Genomic DNA, 16,551 nt, shown 5'->3' with positions numbered 1-16,551 from the left:
GGGCAGTCTAACATATGGAATGTCACTGGGGTGGCTCCAGCCTAAGACGGGGGGAGACACACCGGACAGTGACGGCAGAGAGACTCTGCCGAGGGAAGACACGGGCTCACCGCAGGGAGCCGTATCGTGGAAGAATACACATATGGGGTCACCGAAGGGACCGCAACATATGGACCCAGCCTACAACAGGTTCCACACTGCTTACGAGTGGTAGGCCTAACACCAGACGTTCCGCACGTCCGACGTCGGAGGGGTGCGGAGGAACTCAACAGGGTTCAATTTTAAGGGAACTCAACTGGAGTAGAAAGGCGCACGTATCCAGTCCATAGGAGGGGAATGGCGCAGCAAGCCGACACTTGAACCGGGCTCACGGTGAAACTGGCTTCATGAGAAGGGAGCCCACGTGAGGCAGCGGTTCAACTAGGTGTCGTCCAGCCCCCAACTCTAGAATCTGTTTTAGCAAAGCATATCGTCAACGCCCAGGCGGAGCACTTTACACTCATCATAGAGGAGCTCAACACCTAAGTGGACATGTTGCATCTCGGATCTTCGCCGAAATGAAGGCAAGCACTAAGTGCAACTTTGCATGGAAACAGCCTTCCCTCTCTGCTGAATTCCAACAGATATTTGAAGAGCTGGTCTGAGGTCTATGACTTGCATGCTGTACACGTCCAAGCGAACGGACAGAGAAGCCAGGGCTGGATCTGCCTCCTCCAGGGCAGCGCTTGCAGGCTCACCACCTGCTCCTATTACGGTAGAGGTAGGAACCTTGGGCACAATCCGAGCCGGGGTCTCAGCTTGTGAGAGTTAGCCGGCCCAGACTCCAGGCACAATACGTTGACCGAAAGCGAGCAAGTCCCTACCCTCTAGTAGAGACCACGCGAGCAGGAGAACTGATATAACAGAATTTTTAACTCACTGCCTGCAGTGGTTCAGGGGCGGTCTCTGCAGTGCAGTCGCACCAGGGACAAGGCCCAAGAGGATAAAGAGGGACACAAGGATTTACAAGACCTTGCTCCTCAGGAACCTGACGATCAGAACGTGCTTCTGCATACTTCTGCAACACGATGAGCGTCGTTTAAACACCGAGGCAACATCATTTTGAGGGTGAAGGAAAACAGCCTACTGCAACCCATTTTGCAGGAAAGAGAGCGCTGAAGTGATCGAAAGCTTTCAGGATCTCCTCTGGAGAGAAGACGCACTCAACGACTAGGTTCTACTTCTAAAGGCGTAAGCACGCTACCCAATTCTAGGGGGTGCTCGCAGAAGTGATGGTAACTATCACATGTTCTTGTGATAGCCACCTGAACCTCCGCGTTCAGATGTAAGACCGCCCGGAATCTCTGGGGGAAGAACGCGTGTGCCATCGTGCCCCGTCCCCGAAAGAGTTTTCAGGGGAAGTCAGGAAGGCTGTTGAAGGGAACCAGGTCTAGTTGGGCCAATAAGGGGCAACTATGAAGACCTGTTCCTCTCCTGACTTGGCACGTAGGTGCAAGCGACGGGCGCAAAAGACAGGAGCATTGCTCAACACAACATGTGAAGATCACTGGGCTTCAGGAGTATTTTCTGCTCAGCACTTGGGTGTGACAAGTTCACTGAGCTTCAGGAGCATTCTTGATCAACACCTGAGTGTGATAAACTCACAGAGCTTCAGGAGCATTTCTGCTCAACACTTGAGTGCGAAGAACTTCACTGAGCGACAGGAGCATTTCTGCTCAGCACTTGAGTGTGACAAGTTCACTGAGCTTCAGGAGCATTACTGCTCAACACCTGAGTGTGATAAACTCACTGAGCTGCAGGAGCATTTCTGCTCAACACTTGAGTGCGAAGAACTTCACTGAGCACCAGGAGCATTTATGCTCAGCACTGCGTGTGACGAATTCACTGAGCTACCTGTGATGAACTCACAGAGCTACAGGAGCATTGCTGCTCAACACCTGAGTGCGATGAACTTCACTGAGTTTCAGGAGCAATTCTGCTCAACATGAAGAGTGATGATTTCACTGACTTGAGCAGGCGCAAGGCGACCATGAGTCGCAGTCACTTTTAGAAGGCTCACTGGGGTTAAACGCACTTCTGCGGGCCCCTGGGGCAGCTGAGACCCAGTGTTTGTCCAAGGGTAGTCCGCTCGGTTTACCCAAACACTGGCGGAAAAATAAAACCGGGGGGGCAACTGAGCGGCCCCGGAATGGTCATGACCCAGCCGGACCCAGGGGATGGAGTCTCCACCCAGCAGGCACGGGATATAGACTACGACGTCGGTCAGACGTTGGATTTTGGTTGAAAATGAAAGTCGGGTTGACGTCTAAATCCAATGTTTGTTTGACGTCAAGCTCCAACGTTGTGCAGTCGTTGAATTTTGGTTGGAATAAACCAAACAAAAAGGTGAAATGCATGGCCGTACACTTATTACCAGCTTCACTTAAAACTAACCAGATTTACTTTATTTCATTTCCATTTTAATGAAATCATATTTTGTATTTTAAAGTCACCATGATGGTGGTTAGCATTTGCTTTAGTTGTGCTCTTGATCCGTGACTCTGTACTATAAAATTTTCTCTGGCTGCTATAATTGTGTGTTTATAAAGCACACTTATAGCTAAAAAAGCCATGCGATCAGGAGATGTTGGCTGGTTATTGATGATATCATCATGTAATTGCCTGAATCCCTGATCTTATTCAGTGTTTAATGTTTTGATTATTTGACTAATACTTCTGGTTTTAATGTGGTTTTATTCATATAGAAGTCATTTGATTCTACAGCATATCTAGCAGTGTTATCACATAATATACTTGTTTTTTTGTAAATACTATTTAGTGCACAAAAACCTTTCATCTATGGCATTACTTAGACACACACAGACATCAAGAAACAGCATATGAATCTCAACAATGGTGACAATCAAACAAAATATCCTGATAATCAGATCAACTCATGAGCTACAAAAAATCCAGCTGCATAATTTATTAATGCCACAATGCATGCTGGGACATATGGGTGAGTTTTGATTGGTGGTACCCAGCATGCACTGCAGCATAAAGCATTTAATTGATTGTCACCATTGTTGAGAGTCATACGCTAATTCTTGATGTCTAAGTAATAATGTAGAAGAAAAAGTTTAATGCACTAAATGTTTTAAAAATCCTTTATATTATTTGATAAACAACATTGCTCTCTTGCTGTAAAATGAAATGGCTTCTGTTATAAAACAACATTAAAAACACAAGTCCAATATAATCAAAACATTAGACTCTGAATAAGATCAGGGACTCAGGCACTTACATGATGATGACTTCATCATCAATAAACTGCCAACATCACCTGACCTCATTTTCTCTAGTTTTTTTTGCCACAAAAAATGTGCTTTATAAACACACAATTATAGCAGCCAGAGAATATTTTATAATAAAGAGTAAAGGGTCAAGAGTCTGACTAAAGCAAACGCTAACCACCATCATGGTGACTTTAAAATACCACTATTGATTTCATTAAACCGGAAGTGAAATAAAGTCAGTCTGGTTAGTATTAAGTGAAGCTGGTAATGCTGTTTGAGTTGTTTACTCCTCTTCTGCTGAAATCTTCACAGATTCAATGTGCTGCCATGCATGTCACATTTTTTTGCGGTGCTTATTCCAGCCAAAATTCAACATCTGTCTGACGTTGGAGCTTGACGCCAAACAAACGTTGGGTTTAGATGTCAACCTGACTTTCATTTTCAACCAAAATATGACGTCTGACTGACGTTGGATTAGTTGGAGTCCAACGTCTTCCTGACGTCACATTGATTTACTGTGCCTGCTGGGCACTTGCCCTGGCTATAACTGTCGTGAGGCTCGATGGCGGCACGATTGAGTAAGCGTGGAACAAGGCGCCCTCAGAAGCGTCTGACTCCAAGGAGGAGGTGACGGGTGAGTTTGTGACATGCAGGGGAAGCTTGCGCAACGGTCGCAATGTCTAACAACTCGAGGCACGAATGCCCGTGTAGTCGGGGGTCGCCCAGGCCCCCGTCAAAACACGCCCTTTGTACATGGCCCCTCTGTTGAAGAGGGTTTGGCAGCAGACCGGGATGAACTATAGTCACACAGGGTGAGCTGCTCTGCCACGGTCACCTCGGGACTCGATCGTGAAGCTAGCGCTGAAGCGGTCACATATGGAGGAAGCCAAAGGCTGCGACTACCATATACCCCAGGAGCCTCTGAAAGTTCTTTCAGTGGGACCCTTTCTCACTTCAACACCAGCTGAACACATTCTCATTGGAGAGACATGTTGGACCGAGTACCTCTCCAAAACTAAAAAAGAGATACTCAGCCCGTGGGCGAGATTACTCTCTTCCAGTTGACCTGAAGACCCAACGGGCTCTGGAGCACTCGAGGGGAAGGACACTGTACTGATACTCCACCCTTAGACGCAACACACAGGATGGCCTGCGGTGCGGGAGGTAGAGATCTGAAGCACATGTCTTTCAGGTCAAAGCTGCAGACCAATCTTGGGCCAAGATGGTCACGACCCACCACCTAGTAGCACGAAGAACGAGTTTACAACTGGCCTTCGTACCGGCTGGAGGAGCGGCTATATCAAATCCTTCGCCAGCAGGATAAGATAAGCACGCACAAGTCAGGAGGACTGCTCAACACTCGGTGTGATGCATATCACTGAATTTTCAGGAGCACGTCTGCTCAACACCTAATGTGATATCACTATCACTGACTTGAGCGGGGTAGCCGAGCCTGAGGTGGGGCAGCAAAGTTGAGAGAGTGGTGTTAGTGTGCTGTGCAACACTTACCTGTCTCCACAAGCGGCAGGGGGCGCGTGAGAAGGTGGATGACCGGGTCCTCGAACGCACCAAGCTGCCTGCTGGCGACCAATGGGGAGCTGAGGGGTGTAAGGCTATACAGGGTCACACCCGCCAGACTGGCCCTCTTGGGACCCAGGAACAGATGAAATTGCTCTCTCTCTGAAGTGTGGGTACCGCTTGCTCCGCTTTTTTTTTTTTCTTTTTTTTTTTTTTTTTTTAGGGAGCCAGCGGCGGAACAGACACACACACAAACAAAGGCTCCATCCGGCCCTCACCCGGGGGGAGGGAGTGATCGTGCCACTCCAAGAGCATCTCATCCATTCCTGGGCGGCCCGCTCCGGAATGCTTTCGCTGTCGCTTGCCACCTGGCTTGGCAGCGCCTGGAGCGGGCTGGGCGTCTCTACTGCGGCCGGCTCCATGCTGAGGCCTGGGTGGAGGCTGCTGCGGAGGGCCAGCAGGAGCGGCGGCCGGGGAACGCCCACGGCGACGAGCAGGCGGAGGAGCTGCCACCGGCGGCGGGTGGAGGCAGCAGCTGGCCACCGGGGCAGGATGTGCCGGATGACCTCCGTCTGCACTTGAGCGGCAGAGAACTGTTTGATGCAGTTCTCCACCGCGTCGCCGACCAGCCCAACCTGGGAAATTGGGGAGACCAGGAACCGAACCTTGTCCGCATCCGCCATACCAACCAGGCTGAGCCAACGAAGGCGCTACTGGACCACCAAGGTGGACATCGCCAGACCGATCACGCACGCTACGACACCCGTACCCCGGAGGGTGAGGTCGGATGCAGTGCGGTGCTCACCTATGAGCGCACGGTCTGGATTACCCTCGTGCATGCCATGGGTGCCCTAGCCTGCAGCAACACCGTGGCACGCAAGAGGAAGGGGCTTGCCCACAGGCTTTGTAAGCTCTGCCCGTCGGAACAGACGAAACTCACAGGCCTTAGGGGGGAGACGAGGATCCCCCCAAAAGGCAGCGGCCGCCGGACACAGGTGCACCTGTGTCGACAGACCGCTCCAATGGAGGGACACCTCGCAACCCTTCACCGTTCCTCCATCAAGGGTAATGAGGGGGAAAAGCTATTCAGGCAGTTTCTGGCAGAGAAAGATGCTGTTCACCACCTGATAAGCTCTCCATGCATTTCGGGAAAGAAAGGCACTGGGGCGGCGAGCTGAGAACCAGCGCGGCCCGCCCCAAGATACCAAACTCCAGATTCCAACCGAGACTGAACGGGACACGGTGGAGGTTCCACTCGAGCCCGGCAGCCTCGGCGGCCCGTTTCAGCATAGCTGATAATTCTGGATCCGGCTCGGGCAACAATGAACTCCCGGAGGGAGACAATGCAGCCGAGTCATCATCTCTAGAAGTCAGCTCACCCTCCGATGCTGCAATCTGCGTCCTGTCCTCCAGGGGAGCCCCGAGTGAAACCGCTGGCCCACCCATTACAGATGGACCAGCAGACAACACAGGAGGCTCCAGTGGTTGCAGTGGAAGGGAGGAGTGAGGAGCCCACAGGGAATGGTTACCGGGCGGGACATCCAACACTATCCTCCGGTCACCCATCCCACACAGCACCCGAGGGTGGGGCATGGTAATGGGGACTCGCTCTCCGCGAACGAAGGCGAGTCTCGCCCTCAATACTGCGACAGTCATGTTCCCACAGTGAAAACATGAGCTGTCCACAAAAGCTGTCTCAGCGTGCTGTAAGCCAAACACGTGACACAACAGTTGTGACCATCAGAGAGAGACAGGGAACGACCGCACCCAGAAACGCACGGGCGGAATGACATCTTGAAAAAGACGCAAACGCAACCGTGTTGCTCTTTCAGAAAATAGGACCGTCACCAGTGCCGGAGCACACAGGGGAATGACCGCGGCAACACTGAACAGAGAACTGAAACAGTGAAGCACTCACTTTTCCGCCCTCTAACCAGCCATCAACACACACAAACATTTAGAAATTTGTTGCTGTTAAAACAGCAGGTGAGAGCTCAAAGCTCGCGATCACCGCTGCACTCGCGCTGTAGAACACCAGCACTGGGAGAGTCTTCCTGAAGAACACCGACACACTCGCTCGTTGTAGACAACAGCACTCTCAGAGACATCAAACGATCGGCTCCGAAGCGAAAGGCAACTAGTGCGTGCATCCACTTCCGTATTTATACCCGCGCCGCGGGGGCGGAGTGTGTGATGCGAATCACGCACGCCAATTACATTGGCTCGTTCAATAGTACTCGAAGAAGACAGGCTCTCTAGCGAGATCCCAATTCAGTCGACCGTCGACTACGTCTGACGTTCTCGACTGAAAGGGAACCCAAGGTACTTATTCGAAACAGTGGCTAAACTGATGAAAAATAAAGTTTCAAGACCAGAAGTTTGCAAGCAGCACAACAGTAATGACTTTATGACCTTCTTCACTTATAAGATTGATAATATCAGGGATAAAATTATAACTATGCAACCAGTAGCGGTTTTTGGCACGGGCGAACCGGGCAATTGCCCGGGGCGGCATTTTTTGGGGGGCGGCGCCGCCGGCACGAGAAAAAAAAAATCTATTATTGTCTATCTATCATTTCACTGTGTGGGGAATTGGCAAATTTGCGCCCCCTGCTTGCTGAGAAGATGCCATGCAAAGAAGCTGTTTGTTTGAGGGGAAAGGGGAGGGGGCGCGGGGGCGCGGAAGCGCGGGCGCGGATGACGGTCTCTCTCAAATGGAACGGACAGGGGGGGGTGGACGGGGGATCCACACTAGAGCAATATACTCTAATAGAATTAATGGGCAGGGCTGGGGCTAAACTTAGTCACACACTTCGACTTTCTTCCAAATAACGCACATTTCATTCATAATATTATATAAATACAGGCCTATAGTTCCTGCAAATAAAAAAAGGTAATACAAAACGATTATGCGGTCATCAAGGTGAATTGGTTTAGTCTTGACTTCTGGTCATGAGTGACAGTTGGGGGGGATGGGAAATCTGTTGATTGTCGAATGCGAAACAGGGATGGAGAAGAAAAGGTCAAAGCCATCAGGTGCCCAATTTCGAAAAAAAAGAAAAGAAGAAGAGGAGAAACGAGCAAAAGAAAAAGGTATGCAACTATGTTCTCTCTCTCTGTATGATTACTGTCGGTATCCATCATGACATGAATGAAGGGCTAATGTTAATTGGGAATTACTCTTTGTTAGCCTTTTTGCTATGATGCTTGCTATGCTTATACAACAATAATTTGGTTTCAACTCAATCACGAGATCTAATTTCTAATATTGTGCTTTGCAATAAAACTGTTACAAGTTCAGTTATCATTTCCATCAGTTGGGTTAACGTTAGGCCCTGTAAATAACCATCGGAATTTTCAAATCTGTAGGTAGTGTTAAAGACGAACATTTGCTATTTATTTGCTACAGTATGCCAAGTATAGTTTTTTTAAGTATAGTTTTACAAGTCATAACTAAAAGTGCACTTGCATAAAAGTGCACTTGCAGTAACCAAAGAGCTAATGGTTCCTCCATGAAAGTTAGATTAATATACAAATTTTGGTTGAAAAATATCCTGAAACCCAAAAAGTTATTGGTGATTAAAAAATAAAATCCCATTGCTTTTGCCTATACATATAATTTAATGTCATTTTATTTTTTAAACAACTGAGTCCCAGTGACTACTACATAGCATAACAAATAAAATTTATTTTTTCAATAACATTTTTTTAAAGTATTTTTTTTACCATTTGTTTCTTCTGCTCTAAATAATGTGATGACATGAAAGAAAAAAATCGTAAAAAATGTTTTGTTTTACGGGTTTAGGAGGATATAGCGTGTAATAGCTACTAATGATTTCTTTATTTCTCTTGGTAATTTACTTAAACAATGTGATGGAAAAGAGGTCATTCTTTTAGGTGATTTTAATTTAAATTGGTTTGAGAAATCATGTAAAAACAAACTTAAGGAAATAACAAAACCTTTCCAAATGATTCAACTATTAAGTAAACCAACTCGTATAACAAGACACTCTCAAACCTTAATAGATCTAATATTAACAAATAAACCTGAGAGAATAATTAAAACTTATAATTTAATCACAGGCATGTCTGATCATAATTTAACCTTAGTAGCTAGAAAATTGATAAAAACAAGGTGCAAGAAAGAAAATCTAATAAATAATAAAATGTCTATCACATTCATCCCAAAGAAAGATTTAAAACTGGTTGAAAAAGAGTTAAAACAAACAAAGTGGACAGATATCCTGGAGAAAAAATCTTGTGAACAGGGCTGTCATGATCTTATGGTGGCTGTAAATGACATCTTAACCAAATATACAAAAAATAGGCAAAGAAATCGACATGCAAAACAAAATTTGCCATGGTTTAACAAAACTATTTGGGATATGATGAAAAAGCGAGATGTGGCGCTAAAAACATTTCTAAAATCAGGACTAACAACGGATCGATTTGCCTTTACAAGTCAAAGAAATAAAGTTACAGCTGAGCTTAGAAAGGCCAAAGCCAGTTTTTTCCTTGAAATCATCAGAAATGCACAAGGTAATAGTAGAATATGGAAAACTATTGATAAATTGATTGGAAAAGAAAAGTCAAAATGTGAGAATATTCATCTCAATATGTAGCAATGTTCAGGGAAGAAGGAGGCGGGAACCGGCGAACAATCAAAATAAACTTTATTTAAAATAAAACAAACAAACTAAAATACCGCCAGCAGCCCCTCGCGGACGACTGCTGGCTTACCCAAACTAAAACATAACGGCCAGCAGCCCCTCGCGGACGACTGCTGGCTAAAATAAAACACAAATACAAAAACAGAACTAAAATCAGGCCTGTTCCTCTCTCGATCATCAACGTCGTCGCTCCTCCTTTATGCTTCCGCTCCTCCGTGAGAGATGCGAGACCGGTGTGCTCACAGGTGTTGCTCATTATCAATCGCACCACCGGCCTCGCGCCATTCTCTCACGTCCCTCGGCCGTCCTGTTCGCCACACAATATTAATGGAAAAGTGATCGACGACTCTTTTGCAATTGCATCAAATTTTAATGAATATTTTTTAACAATTGTCCAAAAACTGGCTAACAATTCTCAAATTGCTTATCCTCCTCTCATAATCAGTGATACACCTAATTTTAATCTTAGCTTAATAACAAACACTAAAGTTGAAAAAATAATTACTGTGCTGAACAGCAGCAAAGCAAAAGATATTTATGAACTTGACACTTCTTTTTTGAAACAATATAAGGACATTTTCTCTGAGCCATTAACAACAATGATCAATCAATCGATTAGTGAGGGCATCTTTCCAGCAGCCCTAAAACCGGCGATTGTCACCCCTATATTTAAATCCGGAAACAAACAAGACATGAACAATTATCGTCCAATAAGCATCCTTCCAGCTGCGTCAAAAGTGCTCGAGAAGACTGTGGCGGAGCAACTTACTACCCACTTTGACTCACAAGCTTTTTTAAACCCAATGCAGTTTGGCTTCAGACGGAAATACTCAACAGATTCTGCTTGTTGCTACCTCCTAGAAACTATCAGGGCATATGTGGATCAGGGAAGGGTGGTGGGAGCAGTCTTCCTTGATCTGCGTAAAGCTTTTGATACTGTCAATCACCAGATACTTTATAGTAGGTTGCGTCAATACAATCTCTCTGAGCACACCCAAAAGTGGATAAGATCATATTTGAGCGACCGACATCAGTGTGTACGAGTGAATAATATCCAATCTGCGTTTAGAGCTACTTCGATGGGAGTGCCGCAAGGGTCTATTTTGGGACCCTTGCTTTTTAGCATCTATATAAATGACCTCCCCAGAGTGTGTTCTGACGTTGATGTAATTATGTACGCTGATGATACGGTGATCTTCACTTTTGGGGAAAACGAGCTGGAGGTTGCTGAAAAATTATCAAAAGAAATGCAGAAAGTTGCAGAATGGTTGCAGACGTCCTGCCTGACCTTAAACGTTGATAAAACAGTATCTATGTTTTTTTCAAATAAACGTAAAATACAACAAAGTCAAGAAATTCAAGTAAATGGACAAAAAATTAAAAATGTAAATGAAACAAAATATTTAGGTTTAGTACTTGACTCAAAGCTTGGTTTTAAAAGTCACATAAAAAAACTCAGTAATAAATTAAAATTTAATTTGATGAACTATAAACATATTAGAAATTCAATAACTACGGAAGCCTCAAACACATTCCTTAATACTATGATTGTTTCACATCTTTTGTATTGCATGTCTAGTTGGTCTCAGGCGTGTAAAACATCGCTAAAGTTTCTTGAATCATTATACAAAAGGGCTATAAAAATTCATGATAAAAAGTCTCGCTACTACCATCATTGTAAAGTATTAAGTAAATATAACATTTTAAATTTTGAAAACCTTATTAAATATAATCAAATTTCTTCTCTATTTAAAATTATTCATAACATCGCTGCTCCTCCCTTAAGAAAATTTGTGACACTAAATTCGGAGAGAAATTTTAGAACCACACGGTCAACAGTTAGAGGAGAGTGCAGCGTTCCAAGATGCAGAACCACATATGGTCAACAATCGTTCTCTTATAAAGCAGTGAGCCTTTGGAATACTCTTCCAAATGAAATTATCTCTTGCACTAACTATAGCATATTTACACGCCTGACCAAACAGTGGTTATTAACAAAGCAAACCTGTACGCACTGAATGACTGCGATACGAATGATGTAATCTGTGAATGAACAAGTTATAGATTCCTGTAGTAGAGAGTGTTATGATGTGAGTGAAGTGATGCTTCTGTGTATTATAATTCTGTACATATTTTTTAAATTTTGTAAGTATATCATCAACCTGTCCAGGGACTGCAGGCGGAAATTAGCATTTTTGCTAGAACCTGGCACATGACATCTCTTCTTTCTTAGATTAATGTTTTTTTGTGCATTGTCCCTGATCAAATAAATAAATAAATTCAAATTCAAATGACAGACATTTAGCGTGTAAGAGCATGTTTATGTAACCCTTCTATTATGTTTTGGGTCAATTTGACCCCAGGCTGTTTTAGCTGTATAAAACATTATCCTATGGTCTTTTGATTTCAATTGCAATTTCAGGGGCACTTCTAAAATATTTTGGAGCAACCTCTGCCACTGGTCAGGATGAGCCAATCACCTCCTCCGCTACACAGGCCTCTTCTGGAATGGTCTCAACCCTTCAGGATGAGCTACAATCCATGTCCTCAGCTACACATATGTCTCCACAAATATCACCACAAATATGTGATATTGAGGATGAAGACCTCTTTGCCTCTACTTCTCCCCAGCATGAGCCTTCAGGTGTGCATATTGTGTGTGTGTGTGTGTGTGTGTGTGTGTGTGTGTGTAGGCTACAAGACAACTGGACAACTGCAATTTAATGTAATTTTAATATTTCTGATAATTTATGAGTAGGACTATGTGTTGTTTCACTGCTATGTGTTTTGAGTAATGTGCCAATATGCTGTCTGATAGAAATGCCTGGAGCTGAACCCCCACTGAGCCCCACTGGTGAGGATGAGCCTCTGTCAACCGACCCTGCTAACTGGCCCTTACATCTGACTGACAGGATTCGGACTGAGCTGGTTCGCAGAGGACCAAGTAAGGTGCCACCTGGCTTTGTTTTCCGTAGGAATGAGAGTAATGGGAGAAGTTGCCACACCCAATATTTTAAGAAGACATTAGTAAGTGGTGAAAAGATGGCAAGAAGTTGGCTGATTTATTCAATTAAGAACAACAGCCTCTTTTGCTTCTGCTGCAAATTGTTTTCCAAGAAGAACATTAATTTAACAAGTGCAGGAATGGCAAATTGGAAACATGCAAGCAATTATCTCACATCACATGAAAACAGTCCAGAACACATCAATTGCATGAAAGCATGGAAGGAACTGTCAGTGAGGTTAAAAAGTGGGACAACTATTGATAAGCTGGAGATGGCACTTCTGGAGGCTGAAAGGGTGAGATGGAGAGCAGTGCTGACACGTCTCACTGCTATCGTGCAGTCACTGGCCATTCGAAATTTGGCTTTAAGGGGACACACAGAAACACTGTTCACACCATCAAATGGGAATTTTCTCAAAGAGGTTGAACTTATGGCCAGGTTTGATCCCACCATGAAAGATCACCTTAACCGTGTCGAAAGAGGAACAGCAAGTCATAACAGCTACCTAGGCCATCATGTGCAGAATGAGCTGATTGATTTGTTGAGCAGCAAAATCATATCTGCTATAGTGGATGACATCAAGCAGGCAAAGTTTTTTTTCAATAATTCTGGACTGCACCCCAGATATAAGCCACACAGAACAGTTGTCAGTGGTCATTAGAGTGGTGTCACTGATGGAGAAGCCCCATATCAGGGAACATTTTATGGGATTTTTGGAGGCAGAGGAGTCCACAGGCCAGCACTTGGAATCCATGATCCTGACGAGACTTGAGGAGTTGGGAATTCCTTTTGAAGACTGCAGAGGACAGTCATATGACAACGGGGCAAACATGAAAGGCAAAAATAAGGGAGTTCAAGCCAGACTCTTAGAAAAGAATCCCCGAGCTCTGTTTGTGCCATGTGGGGCACATACATTGAATTTAGTTGTGTGTGATGCTGCTAAGGGATCTGTTGATGCTTTAAGTTACTTTGGTGTCCTGCAAAAGCTGTACACAATATTTCAGCCTCCACCCAAAGATGGGCCATACTGAAGAACCATGTGAGCATCACCTTAAAGATGTGGGCAGAAACAAGGTGGGAGAGCAAGGTCAAGAGTGTCGTGCCCATGAGGTACCAGGGAGCTGCCGTGAGAGAGGCTTTAATTGAGGTGAGAGACCACACCAAAGACCCTGCTATAAAGGCTGAGGCCCAATCTTTATCTGAGGAGGTGGGGTCGTACCGCTTCAGCATCTGCACGGTTGTTTGGTATGACATGCTATCTGCAATACAGCATGCCAGCACACTCATGCGGTCTCCTAACATGCATGTGGCCATAGCCGTGAGTCTTTTGAAGAAGACTGAGCGAGATCTCCAGAACTACAGGGCAACTGGCTTTGTGACTGCACAGATGGTGGCCAAAGAGATTTGTGAAGATATGAATGTGGAGGCTGTATTAAAACAAAAAAGGCTGAGGTCCACAAAGCGCCACTTCTCATATGAATCACATGATGAGCCTTTCAGTGATGCACTTAGGAAGTTGGAGGTTGAATTCTTCAATGTTGTCGTTGATGCAGCCACGTCAGCCATCAAAGAGAGATTTTCCACATTGGAAAATGTTGGAAAGAAATTTGGAGTTTTGACCAATTTCCCAAGTCTTGCAGATGTGGAGCTGACAGATCAATACGAGGCACTTGGCACCACACTGCACTTTAAGGGGCACTCTGATTTGGACAGTAGAGAGCTTGTGCAGGAAATTAAGAACTTCCCTGACCTGCCATCAAAGACCATGAGCCTCCTTGAGCTTATCACTTTTATGGATGATAAGGATCTATCGGAGATCTACCCCAACTTTTGGACTGCTCTCAGGATTGCACTTACTCTGCCAGTCACTGTGGCTCAAGCAGAGAGGAGCTTTTCAAAATAGAAGTTGATCAAGTCATACCTGAGGTCCACCATGTCCCAGGAACGGCTCACTGGACTTGCCGTCATCAGTATCAATCACTTAATAGGGGAGCAGATTGCATACGATGACATCATTGATGATTTTGCATCAAGGAAGGCCAGAAAGGTCAGGTTTTAGTTTTCTGTTCTGGGCCTATGCCCTCTTTGGTGTTTTTTCACATTTGTGTGATGCAGAATTTGTGCTATTTAGAATATTTATTCTATATTTTATTTGTATAATATTCCTAATATTTTTTGTTGATAATAATATTGTTGCTCTCTGCTTTTGTTACTTTTTTATATATCTGATTGTATATATTTTTGGCATATTAATATAGTGTATATTTATTTAAGTTCTGATAACTTATACTCATATCAAATTTTGTGCAGAATTGTGTTCATTGTCCTTTGGCAATGTTGGAGGTGGAAATTGAGCACCTTAAAAAGTGTGTTTGCTGTTTAAATTGCAATAGTTAATAACCTAATTCTCTTAAGTCTGGCTTTCTAATGAAGGATTTGTGCAATTGAGAAATGATCACTTATGTTGTTATAATAAAATATAACTGTTTATGCAGAACTTTGTTTGTTTGTTTTTTTGGGGGGGAGGGGGGGGGGCGCTCGAAAGGGGTGTACTTCAATGTAGAACCGCCACTCTATGCAACCGTCTACTACAGTATCGCATCAGACAGTGCAGTGTAGTCTCACTGATGAAAAATTCGATTCATTTATTGCTATAGGAGAGGAAGAATTCTCTAAACTCGTTAAATCATCTAAATCAACAACATGTATGTTAGACCCTATACTGACTAAACTATTGAAAGAGATGCTTCCAGAGGTCATAGATCCTTTTCTTACTATCATTAATTCATATTTGTCATTAGGATACGTACCAAAAACTTTTAAGCTGGCTATGATTAAATCGCTTGTTAATAAAACGCAACTTGATTCTACAGAATTAGTCAATTACAGGCCGATCTCGAATCTACCTTTTCTGTCAAAGATTCTAGAAAAGGCAGTATCCTCACAACTATGTTCCTTTTTAGAAAGAAATGGTATCTGTGAGGATTTCCAGTCAGGATTTAGACCGTATCATAGTACTGAGACAGCTCTCATTAGAGTCACAAATTATTTGCTCTTATCATCCGATAGTGGTTGTATCTCACTATTAGTGCTACTCGATCTTAATGCTGCATTTGACACTATCGACCACAACATTCTTTTAGATAGACTCGAAAATTATGTTGGCATCAGTGTAATTGCACTAGCATGGTTTAAATCATACGTATCTGACCGTCATCAGTTTTATCGGTCAAAAGTTCGGTATGGTGTACCACAAGGCTCAGTACTAGGACCGTTGCTGTTCACTCTGTACATGCTACCCTTAGGAGATATTATTAGGAAGCATGGCATTAGTTTTCACTGTTATGCTGATGATACTCAGCTCTATATTTCTTCACGCCCTGACGAAACTTACCAATCCACAAAATTAACGGAATGCATAGCTGATATATAAAACTGGATGACTAGTAATTTCCTACTACTTAATTCTGAAAAAACAGAAATTCTAATTATTCTAAACCTAGAATACTGTCTAACACTTGATGGCTGCTCTGTCAAGGCCTCGCCGTCAGTTAGGAACCTGGGTGTGGTCTTTGATACCAATCTTTTATTTGAAAGTCACTTGTCTAGTATCTGTAAAACTGCATTTTTTCATCTTAAAAATATATCTAAATTATACCCGCGCTGCGGGGCGGGGCGCGTGACTCTTCTCGCGCACGCCTACGTTCACTGGCTCGTTCTGTAGACACTCGAAGTTGATAGGGCTCCCTGAAATGATCCCAATTACGTCGTCACGTCGAACGTGAGCGACTGAAAGGGAAACAGCACTATTGCTGTGTTCTGCTACACTTTCTGATTGATGTACATCACATTGCCTTCATTGATCATCAGGCTTTACATTATTAGGAGCATCACATCTGTAATATCGTGATTTCAAATAGATGTGCAGTCAACACTTAAATTCCTGTAAACACTAGAAACATCAGTAGTGACAGTTCTGAATAAATGTAATAATGAATGATTCATTTTTTGCTATTCAGGTTTGTTAAGTTAGTGAGAACTGACTGAATACAAACATTGTGGATGACAGGTTGTGTCACGTTC

The 16,551-nt window shown here is 44.1% G+C and overlaps 1 protein-coding gene across 1 annotated transcript in view; it reads right to left on the bottom strand.

The window, feature by feature from the left end:
* The window catches only part of LOC143710418 (GTPase IMAP family member 8-like), a 28,465-nt gene that overhangs the window by 11,054 nt on the left and 860 nt on the right, over positions 1-16,551 (bottom strand). The window lies entirely within an intron of this gene.

This window comes from Siphateles boraxobius, unplaced genomic scaffold, assembly GCF_051911475.1.
Source record: "Siphateles boraxobius isolate OS27281-9 unplaced genomic scaffold, OSU_SipBor_1 47, whole genome shotgun sequence".
In the NCBI taxonomy this organism is placed as follows: domain Eukaryota; kingdom Metazoa; phylum Chordata; class Actinopteri; order Cypriniformes; family Leuciscidae; genus Siphateles; species Siphateles boraxobius.
Note: the sequence above shows the minus strand (reverse complement) of the source record. Positions and strands in the feature narration are given on the sequence as shown.